This window comes from Zeugodacus cucurbitae, chromosome 2 (genome assembly GCF_028554725.1).
Source record: "Zeugodacus cucurbitae isolate PBARC_wt_2022May chromosome 2, idZeuCucr1.2, whole genome shotgun sequence".
Classification (NCBI taxonomy): domain Eukaryota; kingdom Metazoa; phylum Arthropoda; class Insecta; order Diptera; family Tephritidae; genus Zeugodacus; species Zeugodacus cucurbitae.
In genome coordinates, this window is record NC_071667.1 from 72279760 (window position 1) to 72291770 (window position 12011).

Below are 12011 nucleotides of genomic sequence, written 5' to 3' on the forward strand. Positions count from 1 at the left end.
GTGCAACCGAACATTTTATAGTCTCGCAATTTATTACTACAAGATAACACACAATATGGCTTAGATATTTCAAATATTAACCCATTTAAAAGATATTAAGGCCATCGTATTTCTGAAAATGCTATAATTTGGTATATGAGAGTTAGGGGAAGTTATGACCCGATTTTAATAATTTCTGATACAGATACACACTATTAGAAGAAAACAATTTCCTCTGAATTAAATTAAGATATCTGAGAGATTTACCGATATTTTAGGTGAAAAAATACCATAAAGCACAGAGTTCTTCATTTTCGATATTCGGGGCATTGAAAAGTTATAGTCCGATTTCGACAATTTTTTCACAAGTGATGCCACGAATCATATATAGTATTTGTGTAAACTTTTGTATACTTTATGTATAACTTATAAAGTGAACGAATCAGATGGAATTCAAAATTGATTTATATGGGAAGTTGTCGTGGTTGTGAACCGAATTCATCCATCTTCCACACGTATCATCAGGGTGTCAGAAAATATTATATACCTAATTTTATTGAAATCTGTCGAGTAGTTCCTGAGATATGGTTTTTGACCCAAAAGTGGGCGATGCCCCGCCTATTTTCTATTTTGTAAAAAATCTGAGTGCAGCTTCTTTCTGCTATTTCTTCTGTAAAATTTAGTGTTTCTGACGTTTTTCGTTAGTGAATTAACGCGCTTTTAGTTATTATCCGATTTCAACTATTTTCATTGTGTGTGTTGGGGTACGTAAGAGAATCGACTGCAGAAAGTTTGGTTTACATAGCTTTATCGGTTTGCGAGATATATACAAATAACCGATTTAGGGGCGGGCCACGCCCACTTCCCCAAAAAATTACATCCAAATATGCCCCATTCCTAGTGCGATCCTTTATTCCAAATTTTACTGTTATAACTTTATTTTTGGCTAAGTTAAGTGTAGCTTTATGTGTTTTCGGTTTTCGCCATTTTGTGGGCGTGGCAGTGGTCCGATTTTGTCCACTTTCGAAAGCAACCCTCTCACGGTCCCAAGGAATATGTGTCCAAGTTTCATTAAGATATCTCAATTTTTACTCAAGTTATCGCTTGCACGGACTGACGGACAGACATCCGCATTTCAACTTCACTCGTCATCCTGATCATTTATATAAATAACCCCTGTCTAACTCTTTTATTTCTGAGTGATACAAACAACTGTTATGTGAACAAAACTATAATACTTTGTGCAACATGTTGCGAGAGTATAAAAACGACTTACGTATTTTTTTAAATATTTTACGAAAAAATAATCATAAATATTTTATTCAAAATATGAAATCATTAAATCATAAGAAACGAAAAAGGGTCCACTGTTAAGTGCTGGCCAGCAGAAGGAAAGTTATTGACAATGCCTCTCTATATTATTTCCATTTTTCGTCACTTACACCTTAGATTTAATTTCATTTTTATTATTTCCATATGAGAATATTCAAAAATATTTATGTATTTACAATTTATTTTACATTTCTTGTTATTGTCTGAACACATTTTTGTCAACACACAGGTTGGGTTAACTTGTCTTTATTTGAAAATGTATGTTAGAATAAATGAATTCTGTTCAGTTAAATCACAAAATAGAATAAGCTATACATACACAAGTGTGCACACATTTAAAATATGCATGAAAAAGTATGTATGTACCTCTAAACGTTCCCAAATTTCCTTTTTCATTTCTTCACCATTTTAATTACTTTTTGGAAGACAAAAATATAAAATGTGTTTTTATATTTCTTAATTTAATGGTTAAGTTATTTCACTCACATATAAATTTAAATAAATATATAAACAAGCTGTAAGTTGATTTAAAAATTATATGCAAAGGCTAAGCTGTTTTTATAATCAACTAAAAATTTAGGTTTGAAACTTGTTACTTGTTCTAGTATCGTTCTTGTTGCTCTTTTAGAGCATTCAGAAAATCATGAAATATTTAAAGAGTTTGCGGAAAATATTGTAGTTTAACGATCAGAAATGTATCGAATCCAATATAAAAGTACAAACTTTCAGCTGTCATTCATTAGTTTGGAGTTTCCGAAAGAAATAGTGCCGAATTAGTCCCGTAGCAAGAGTAGCAAGTGCCACGGCTCCCGCTTTTATCGACAAATCTTTAATTTATTACGTTAGATAGGGTCTTAGTCGTACTTAGATTACTCAAAAAAAGCTTCGCTTGCATTCGTTTCCAGTCTTGAGATTTAGAAGTTATTCTAAATCTCTCTTCGATCAATAAAGCTTTAAAAGCGATAACTAAAAATGTTTACCATAAGAATGATCCACAATTGCGTCTGTATCATGTTATACAAGGTCTCAATGTTATTATAAACAGAAAAGATCCGATAATGATCAGAAGCGACCAAATAGTTTATGAAGTTCGAATGACAAGTCGCGAAATTTAGAGATAACCAGGTTTCATATTCTCTGTTTTGGAATATAACTATGAATCATCGTAATCCCGACCAGATATCAAATATCAATCAATATATCTATCAGGGTTTAACGATTCTATATATACCTAAAAGGAGATTTATTCATATTTGATTTGACAAGAATCTGAACATGTTTTGTACACATATATAACTATTGTAGATCGGTACTAATTATAATCCCATAAATGACTATGATCGGATCATCAAGTGAAATATAATCGACTATTCAATTAGTCCGATATTATATAAGGAAACATACATATTTATATTTATATATAATATATATATGAATGTCTAGTATCTGTAGCTAAAAGTATATGTACAAATTAACGATCATTCATCCACCGATAACGCTACACACGAGCAACCATATAGTAGATAGCTTATGGTTCTACCAAATACATCTTTCAACCGCAGAGCTCACACAGCATTCTGTATTCGAATTTCGAAGTAGTCTATCTGTCTGCCAGCTGAAGTGGTTGCGATGATGCTGCTGCGGCAGCTCTTGGTGGTGGTCTGCTCAAGCGGTTGAGGTTGTCCAGTTTTCTCTAGCATCGACGGCTGCGCAACATGCTTTACAACGCTTCAGTTGTAGCTTACATATGTGAAGTATGTATGTATGTACTCAGCGTATGCATGTGTTCACTGGAGTGTTTGCATTTACTTAATTTCAGATTTCAACGCCAAATGAATTGTTGCGCTAATAAAGATGAATGACTTAATAAATTGCGACCCTAATCGTAACAAGATGGCGGTGCACTTCACTGCTTGCCAGCAAACGGCAGTTGGCGGATGGTGGATAGCGGTTCGGCGGTTGGCGGGCGCTGTATTCCACTTTTATTTCTGTTTAATGATGTGTACACACATCGAACGCACCACATCGTGTGAAGTGTCAGCCGACGACTCATGCTCAGCCGTGAATATCGAGGTGGAAGTGATGATAGTGTTAATGGGGAAGATATATAGAATAGATATACGTATTGTTATTGCTGTTGGTGGCATTGGTTGCTAATGCTAATGTTACATTTTGTGTTAGCAAAAATGGCTGAAGTACTTGAGCGGCATTGATGGCATTAGTTAATGCACGAGGGTGGGGGGAGGTTTGTGCATTATTTCACACGTTTTAGAAGCACAAACGTGTACTAATAGCTGCATTTCCTTTAGTAAGTGGCAATTAGTAATTTACTATCAAGCATTTGTTAGTCAACTTTAATTAAATCAACATAGTTTTAAGGTGAGCATAAGCGGAACTAAATTGTTTACATCTAGTAACAGTTGAGGTAGATCTTGAGCTCGGTGTATTTGATGTATAAATATTTTCTATTTTTTTATTTTTTTGACATACAATTTTTTGCTAAATTTCCGAAATTGCTGGAATTGTTAAATTTCGTTAGACAATTATTTGCTATAAAATATAATAATATATAAAAAAAATTAATTCAATTTTTTTAATAATAATCACTTTCGTCTCATTTATTAAATAATGATGCTAATTACGAGCCAAACTTATCACTAAAGCCAAACAAAAATTAAAATTTTTTTTTTTTTTCTATAAAACTTATTTAATAACAAAAGTATATAAGCGGAACAGATTTTAAAATTCAATTTCTATTTTTAGCATTTTATAGCCGGCGAAAATTCATTAAAAGTGGTAATTAATTCCGGAGCAGCCTAGACGTTTTGCGCTCAATTTACTCGTATTTGCGATAATCACATCGGCTTGACTACAAAATATATTATGATTGCTGCGAGTTCTAGAATCTAGACATAACTCAGAAGCATGCTAAATTTCGCGCTAATTATAATATAAAATAATTATAGAAATATATATATAAATAATATTCTACCATGTGATTAATATATATAACTGTATGTGTGACGAATCTTTATTGGAATCTGGAAGCTGAGTGCCAAACTCATTTGCTAGTTCTATTGTAGGTTATCAGCAGTGTGGCGAACTAATCATTGAAATCATTGCGTTTAATATGCAGAATATATGTACATACAGTGTATGTATGTTAGCTGCAATACGTATATAAATAAATATTCTGTAGAACATACATATACATATATGTATATTAATTTTTGCATTTCTTAGAAATAAAAGAAAATAATTAATTTAAATTAAAATAGACAAATGAATTATAATTGCAGAATATTCGCTTTCTGAAATCACTTGTCATTTCATTTGACATTTTGAAAGCAATTAATTGTGTTGCGCCTTTAAACCGCAATAAAAGATTTCCATAATTTTTAATGCGCATAGCATTTATTTCTATTTCTTCAAATTAAAATCTTCGCCTTAACAACTCACTTGTTGTTAGCTTTTCTACACATTTTGCTTTGTTAGACTAAATAAAACTATCAAAATATTTACATTCCACACGCTGAGTGGGCTAATTTATCATTTTCATCCGTCAAAGCATTGTACGCAGCTGCGAGACTATGGCGGTGTATTATCAAAAGATTCACACAGCGCAAAGTTTATGATCTGCAACACAAAAAGCCAAAAAAAAAAATAAAGACACAAGTGGGCATAATAATAAAAATTGCGTTGGTGTAATTCAGAAAATTAAGAAATTTTCACAATCAGCGGTTTTTGAGTGGATAATTTGGGTTTTTATTTTTTTTTAGCTAAGCACAATAGCCAGCCATAGTTTCCAGCTATTACAGCTATTCTCAATTTAATAAAAAATATATTAAAATTAGCAAATATACATACATACTCACGTATGTTGTTTTTGTTATTATTCTTTTATAAAGTCTGTAAGAAACACCGCGATTATACATATATCCAATTGCTGATACAGCCATAGAAGATACATATAAGTCAATGAGAGAGATATAGAGAATTTAGCAGCCCATTAATCCCAGGGTTGCTTTGATAATCATGACTTAATTGTATTAAAATAAAATAATTTTTTATATAAAACAATATTTAAAAAAATTACGAAAATTTCAGAATTTGTCTTATTTCAAGAAAATTATATAGTAGAAGATATACCTTGGCTAGTTTCATCGATAATGATTTTCATATGAATTTCGCATATTTGAAATAATTTTTTACATTTTTATTCTTCATTTTTAGCGCAAAATCACTAACACTAGAACCCTTTCTGAGAAACACATAAAGCAAATTTTACTCATATCAACGACATATGTATATATAAAAAATGTATATATTATTACTTGATCTATCATATAAAAAATATTTTCGCTTTTGTTCGCAGCAACTTTCAAAAACTCTCGATTAACAAAACCGCAGACATGGAAATCACTACTCATACCACATAACCACCAACCAGAGGGAGGACTCCACAAAGCGCAAAATCACTAACATTAACGGCACTTGAACACAACAAAATAATAGATATTTACTGCTTGATTCCTCTTCCTTCTGCCTGCGACAGGTTACACTTTCAACACACAAGCATACACACCCGCTTCCCTCCACCAACACCACTAGCAACTAGCAATTTATCACTTTGAATGGTGTTGCAGCCACTTCCAAGCCAACAATTTCGAATAATAATAATCCTTAAAATGAGTTTAATTTGTTCAGTCAAATTGCTGGCGCGCCTGCTTCGCTTCACTGCACTGCGCTGCGTTGACTTGGTTGAGGTGGAGGTGGGTGGAGAGGAGTCAGGAGTGTGTGAGCCCAACAACTCGTTGGTTGTTGCTTGTAGTTGCTAGCGCTTTGGGTGTTGCAGCAAACTTTTGTGGGTGGCAAATGGGCGAGAAATAGCTAAAAGCCGTAGTCGAAGTCGTAACTTCAACTCGAACTACTTATGTAACCAGTAAAATGGCATAATAATGAAATAAGATGGGAAATTAATTTGCAGTAGATACGAGTATACGCTCAGCGCGAAACAGCGCTACATCCGGAATAACTGTAATTTCAAAGAAATTATTTTAAAAATAATTTTAGTGCCAAGTGGTTCACTAACTACAGTGTTATTGGTGCATTAGCCTGCAAAAATATTATTACTCGAAAATTTTCGACCATAAAATTACCGTTACTCTAAAAAGCACACAAATATGATTTTATGTTAAGTACTTACGGCTGTAGCGCACTAACAAGTCGTCGCACGCTTGCCTGCCTTTTAAGTCAAGCATTTCATCATTCATTCATACATTTAATCGTCTCTTCATTGTAGCGTAATGATTCTACCACCCGTTTTTAATGAGCTTTTTTCGCTCCCTTCCATTTCACTTGGATCGGCGTCGTCATTTGGTTTCGGTTGCTTTTGCCCACCAAAATGGCTGTGGCACTGATTGTGGCACTGTGGCAGCTATAGCCGTGGCGCAACAATTTCATCCGCCCGCCACAACAAAAGAAATCGCAAAAATGTAATTTCCGTTTTGCTGCTGCTGCGCTTTTCATACTTGCAAATAAAAAGATCTCCGGTCGATGATAAGCCACACCATTCAAGCGCCCGCCATGCCACACCATCACTAACTATTTATGTACATATGAATGTACATATGTATGTGTGTACCGTTGTCAGTTTGCAGTCATTGTGGCTATCAATTGTACTTATGTGCAAACATGGTTTGTACATATTTACCGTTGCAACCCATTCTCATCATCGGCTGTTGGTGCCGTCAATAACAGCATCTATGTATATCAACGATGGTAACGCCATCAGCTCAGCCAAAAATAGTCACACACACACACACATCCATACTATATAGTTTGATACCTTCAAGTGAATTGCTGCCCACCACCCTTCTTCCTGACAGCTCTGTTATTTAATTTGTTGTCCTTTTTGTCAACGAATTCGTTTTGTCTGATAATAACGGGACGGCTTATTAATTTATTAATATTTTCTATAACTGTAATTTGATGCGCATATTTGGAGTGCTGATGGCAAAACGGTGAATCGGGATTTGGAGTTGAATAATTAGCCTCTTACATATAAATATATGTAAACTCAAGAACATTTTTTTACATATAACAGTAAAAACAAGTAAGGAAGGGCTAAGTTCGGGTGTAACCGAACATTTTATACTCTCGCAATTTATTTATTTAACTTTATTTATATTATATAATACTCGTATACAATTTACAATTCAAAGTTCTGATATATAGGAAGTAGGCGTGGTTGTGAAGCGATTTGGCCTATTTTCACAACAAATCATTGGGATGTAAGGAAACTATTACAAACCAAGTTTCATTGAAATCGTTCGAGTAGTTCCTGAGATATTGTTTTTGACCCATAAGTGGGCGATGCCACGCCCATTTTTCATTTTGTAAAAAAATCTGAGTGCAGCTTTCATCTGCCATTTCTTATGTGAAATTTAGTGTTCTGACGTTTTTCGTTAGTGAATTAACCCACTTTTTGTAATTTTCAACCTAACTTTTGTATGGGAGATGGGCGTGGTTATTATCCGATTTCTTTCATTTTTGGACTGTATTAGGAAATGGCTAAAAAAAACGACTGCAGAAAGTTTGGTTTATATAGCTTTTTTGGTTTGCGAGATATATACAAATAATATACAATATAAAAATAACCGATTTGAGGGCGGGGTCACGCCCACTTTTCCAAACAAATTACGTCCACATGTGCCCCTCCCTAATGCGAGCCTATGTTCCAAATTTTATTTTCAGAACTTTATTTATGGCTTAGTTATAACACTTTTTGTGTTGTCGGTTTTCGCCATTTTGTGGGCGTGGCAGTGGTCCGATTTTGCCCATTTTCGAAAGCAACCCTCTCACGGCCTCAAGGAACGTGTGTTCCAAGTTTCATCAAGATATCTGAATTTTTACTCAAGTTATCCGATGCACGGACGGACAGACGGACGGACAGACGGACAGACGGACAGACAGACATTCGGATTTTGACTCGTCTCGTCACCCTGATCATTTTGATATATATAACCCTATATCTAACTCGTTTAGTTTTATAACTTACAAACAACCGTTAGGTGAACAAAACTATAATACTCTCTTAACAACTTTTGTTGCGAGAGTATAAAAATTAATTTTAAGGTTACTATAATGTATTATAATATAGTAAAATAATTGAAATTTGGAACTTTTAAGGGGTTACATGGATTTCTTCCAGAATAAAATGTCCTCTGTTCAATACAATTATTTAATACAAAAGTTCAAATATTAAGTTTAAACTTTTTATTGTCCTAAAGATAGAAAATTTAATGAGAGATTACTGAAATTTTTAAAAAAAGAATATTAAAAATGCTGCTATTGTGACGTCATATCCAACAAGCCCTCGAGAAGAGAATCATCTGATTAAGACTTTAAACTTTTAGTACTGTAGAAAAAATAATAATTGTATTTTTGTCAGAGATCTTTGCGAAAAAAATTGATGAAATTTCATGGCATTGTTTCATTGTAATAAAATAATTGGACTCGTCTAATTAAATTGTAACTCAAATTGTAACTATGTAATATTTCTTGACAACCAAATCTGAAACCAGAGTTTTGAAAAAAACGCGTTTAAAGTTTTGAGATTTGACACTAAAAGAGGTCCAGTTACCCTAGAGCGCGCAATTTATTCAGACTGTATCTCCAAAACTATTACTCGGATCGACGTTTTTTAGAACAATATTCAAGAGGTTTTGTAGAATTTATTAAAACAATAAAAAATCGATTTTTTGAAGGCGTGAAACCCATGTAATCTCTCACAATTTAATAATCTAATTATGTTTTTAAACCACGTAAATATAACTCCTTTCGTTCTTTCAGCATCGAAGAAAAGATTTCGAAACCAAAATACTTAGAGAACAATCCAGTTGAAGCTCCTATAATCTCAACAGATATTGTTCAAATACCGTTTATTACAACATGGAATGAAAATCAATTCGATGAAAACATTATTAAATATTTTAAAGATTTTAGGAAATTTCTTCTTCTGCAGCACAACAACAAGGTATAAGAAAAGTTTATGTAGTGTAGGGATATTTTTCAATACGTAAAATAAAAATGCCAAACCGAGAAATTGATATTACTTAAAAGGTGTCTTTGTCACTGATTTCTAATTAAGCTACCGATGATGTATTTGCCATTATCGTACTCTAAAATCTCTTGAAACTTCTAGTGTAATATTATTTTAAATTTGATATGAACTATTTGAGGGTTTTTGGGGATTAGTTTATTAATAATAATCTTAAATAAATAAAATTTAATTACACTAAAACCACTTTATTTTATTCTATTTCATTTGCAAACATATCGTATATTATAAATTATACTCAATTATCATGTTAATGCCCAGTGAACAAAGTTTTTAAAGATCCCCCATTTTAATTTGCCGCAACTGTACTTAATGTAGTTCGCTTTGTTACAATTTAATTTATTCCGCTATTACAATCTTACAATTAAATCCTTGAAATGACCGCAATCTCTAACAAATAATCTGCCTTCTAATATGAACGCAAATTAAGAATTCTGCAAAAGGCCAGACAATGTGGCCCCAACTGCCACAGAAAGCGAGCAGTGAGTAAAGTGGAAGAGGTGAATTTCCCCAGTGGATATACAGACATACCTACACCCCTATAAACATACATATAAGCTTAGACTTTTCCAAATACAAGCAAAAAATGTGCACGAAGTAGTCATTTCATACATACTTATATGTAATGTATATGTAGACACTACGTGCGATTATCAGTTGCATATTAGTGGCCAACGACGAAAATAAAGCCATAAGCTATAATGGCCAACTAAAAGGAATTAATAAAAATATAAAAATGTGCAAATAAACTCTATAAAAGAATTGTCTATGTGCGCATACATACACATTTACATACACACACATCTGTATATAATTCGTGTTTGCCAATAGTAAATGCGCAATCGCTCTCGCTCGACTGCAGAGAAGCCGTTAGCAAAGCCTTGCAAAAACAAAACTCAACTTCAATGCATGTGTGTGCGTGTGTGTGTGTTCGCGAATAAAGTATGGCGGAGACACACTGGAGACCAATTAGGTTATGTGCGCCAAGCGCAAAGCATTAGTAAGCGCTGACGTCGACGACGGCGTCGACAACAACACGTACGCTTAACTGCTTGGCTGTGTGCTGGAATGCAACCGGCTGTAAAAAGGTGAATAGAAAGAAATATTATAGGAGAAGACATAATACATATTGCTGGACATAATACATATTGCTTAACAGTTTCCGTTGCTGGCAAGCGCACTAAATTAAGCAGCGACGCGTTGCATTTAGCGTCTGGGAAAAATAGTTACCGACATGCGCTATGTTGAACGCGTTTAAGAAGAAACGTTAATGCAATTAGCGGTGCCAACGCATACATACAAACATATCTACATTCTTACATACATACCTACATACATATATAGCAAATATATGCGATCCGTAGCGTTTATAAAAACTAAATAAATAAATAACTTTGTAAGCAAATAAGCCATCAAATGCAAAACAAATTGCCGTGTGACGCGCTCGCTGCAAAGAAAGAGATAGCTGGCTGCGCTGAGCGTTGTACAAGTTGGCAGTTGGCGCGTATGTTGATAGAGCGGTTAAGTATGGCATGGCATTAAATAAAAATAATATGATAAATAGTAAATAAATATTTAACATTATTGTCTTAACTTACAACAAGGAACACTGTTGCATTTTTCTCAACACTGCAGCTGCTGTTCCGTTGCATGCCACGTTAATGCAATGAGTTATTTGCTAATGTTCTGTTGGGAAAGGTATAAACACTAACAATACTTAATGCTTCTATATGAAAATTGTATTAGATTAAATGTGCCCCTGTGAGGAGTCTGTCAGTGGTGAGGTGAAAGTTGATAGCATAAAGTTCTTTTAAGTGAGTTAAAAAACTTGTCTGCATATAACAAAAAGACCATTTTAATTTTTAGAAAATAAATTTCTAAAATTTTTCTTCTTTTTAAATATTTTTATATGCTATGTAGGTACTTATAATTTTTCAGATATTGTAACACAAAAAACTTAAAAAATAATAATTGTGACAATAACGAAAACACTTACTAAACGCTTAGAAATAAGTGCGTTATTATATTGAACAATTTTTTTCTCGGGATGTTAGGATAAATTACAAATGTTTTGCATAGGAATGGTATGCGAGTTATTTAATTTTTTAATTCTTTAAAATTTTTATGTTATATCCGAGTTCTAGTTTAATAAAATATGTACGTAAATATATTTAATCAAACATCAAATTAGTTATTTTGTGTTTAAGTTTAGTTTCGAATCCTTCATAAAATGCAGTAGAAGTATGAGTTTGGTTATTATGAAACATTCTATAAATTTATTAAAAAAAATAAACTAATTAAATAATAATTTTATTTATAAAAGTATGAATAAATAAAGCAATTAGTCATATTTTTGTTAGTCTAACTAGTTGTTGTTTCTCCATTTTTATTGTATAAATTAGGTGAAGAGTCAAGTTAATTACATTAAAAGCAATATCCATATGTTTTCTCAAATAAAAATTATATTTTTAGTTTTTAAAGAAATCCTTTTTTGCCCAAGACATACATATATTTGTAAGTATGTATGTACATCAAGAATATTCTCAGATCTGTGTTTAGTAGTGAAACTTGCCTTCTT